Below are 2500 nucleotides of genomic sequence, written 5' to 3'. Positions count from 1 at the left end.
TACTGTGTAGCAGAGACAGTACCATGCGAGGGTTAGAAACACGACCTTTGCTTTCTTGGTAAGTTATTTAATATCGTTTATAAAAACACCATTTCTATTGGTCTAGTATTAATGAAAGTTATTTTTTTATGCGACTATATTACATGTTCTCCACTTCGTATGTAAGATTTTTCGTCTTTCTTTGAGTTCTTCATCAGTTTCATCACAAGAAAATGGTCTAATTTCACCTTCTCAAACGACGACATTTCTTAAACGATTGAATTAGTGAGTTCGGAATTATATAAGAACTGAGCGCAATCTTCACCCTTTCTATAAAGAACAGGACCGAGGTGTGGAAACAACCATGACTTCTGCAAATTTTGACGTGTAGATTGGGTAACACTTGGTATTTGCAACAATGGTAGAATTTGAATAAATGTGTTTTACGATTTTGCATTTAGTGTGTCAGTAGTACCCATTGTCTTATTCGAGGACGCTGATGGAAGGGAAAAGCCGAAGAGGGGATTTCAGTATTAGCAGTGTTGATAAATTGGTTCTCAGGGATAATAAACTAATGCTGTAGTTTATAGGGACGCATAAATCTTGCTGTAAGATTTAAAAAGACGAGAAATGCTTACTGTTCTGTAAATATCCGAAAAGCGTCAAGACAAATAAACATTAATTGGTAAATTATGGTAAAATCCCGAATTATCAGGTGTTCAGGTGAAGACACTGACAACCATTAAAGTGACTCAAGAGGATTACTTATAGAGTGACTCAAAAGGATTGCTTCTTAACACTCTCGATCCTTGCTTAATATGTCGGGAAGGTCTTAACGCACTACATTGAATATTACTAGGTTGTCAAGAAATCCCTAACACGTGCCTTGGAAAATATTAAGGAATGCTAGCGGGTTTTAACAACTGCCTGTAAATATTAAGAAGTAGTCAAGAAAATCATGATACATGTCCTGGCGGCGCTAATAGCTGGCCAGGACCTCCTAAGATAATATAGAACCCGATATACTAACAGGTAGAAACTCTGTGCACAGGCGGAAAATGCCAACAGGTGGTCACTAAAGCATCAAAAGAGAATAAGGCGTGGGAAGCCATAGAAACTTGAGCTCTTGTCACGCGACGCAGAGCAAGGGTCACTGCCTCCTCCCTCCTCCCCCCCGCTCCCCTCCCCGTCCCTCGCTTCCCTCCCCTACCTTAATCTATTGCCTGCCGTCCTCTCCCACACTGCATGTGCGTCACCGAACAGATCTAATCAGATTTCCATATATAGCTGTCTTCTCCCAGACGCGAAGCAGTATTTAGATTGGGAATAAAGAAGATGGATAATGAGATTTGTAAGCGAATGGCATTTACATATTTTTTTCGATAAATGAAGAGATAAATAGATAAATATAATGCATATTTGCTTTAGTTCCTCAATGATTCTTTATCACACTTACGCGACAGTTCCTGAGTTGTTCTTTATTACACTTACGCAAAACACAAGGACAAGAACACATGTTAAAAAAAAATGTATACAGAGAGACGGGAAAATAAAATACATGTAAGAGATCACAGCGAAAAGAACGCTTCCGTCTATAAACCCGATTACAAACACACAAACACGGCTTCGCATACAATACACCCAGGCATACAACACTCACTCAGAGGCATACACACCCGAAATACGCCAGGCCACTCGCCGAGACACTTCCTCCTACACTTTCACCTCTGTCGTCAGCCACAGGCGAGCGGGGTGAGTGAGGCTCCACGCGCTGTCACGTGTGATTCCCACGAGAAATTGCGTCTGATACGTCTCGGCGATGATCAGATGATGAGACGACGCTCCGAGATGAGAAATGCCGGCAAGACAGACGGTGAAAAGAAGAAGAGAGTAAAAAGAAGAAAGAGAGAGTAAGAGAAACTTGTAATTACATCTGCGTGATCATTACCCCTATTACTTCACCCCTTTCCCTCTACCCTCTCGCATCCTCCGCTGCAGACAGGAACTCATGACCTGTGATCTTTGACCTCGTCTTGAGATTGTCTCTCTTTACCTTCACTTCCGTTGAAACAAGGACACGACCTTCCGTTGTATGGAGGATGAAAGGGAGAGTGTGAAATGGTGCCATGTGTTATCTCAGAGGTCGGCAGTATTAGCACGCGTACTGCTTGTCTATGACACTGCGCTCTTGTGGTTCAGAAAGATGAATACACACATATACATTATATTGAGAGATAAATGTGTGTCTATATATATATATATATATATATATATATATATATATATATATATATATATATATATATATATACGGTACATAAGGCAGAAAGAAAATAGAAATCAATTCATATATATATACATAAATACACACACACACACATATATATATATATATATATATATATATATATATATATAAACGTGTATATATATACATATATATACATATATATATATATATATATATATATATATAAGTATATATATATGTGAGTGTGTGTGTAGAAATATATATATATAT

The sequence above is a fragment of the Penaeus chinensis genome, chromosome 19 (assembly GCF_019202785.1).
Source record: "Penaeus chinensis breed Huanghai No. 1 chromosome 19, ASM1920278v2, whole genome shotgun sequence".
NCBI classification, from domain to species: Eukaryota; Metazoa; Arthropoda; class Malacostraca; order Decapoda; family Penaeidae; genus Penaeus; species Penaeus chinensis.
This window is presented reverse-complemented; position numbering follows the sequence as displayed.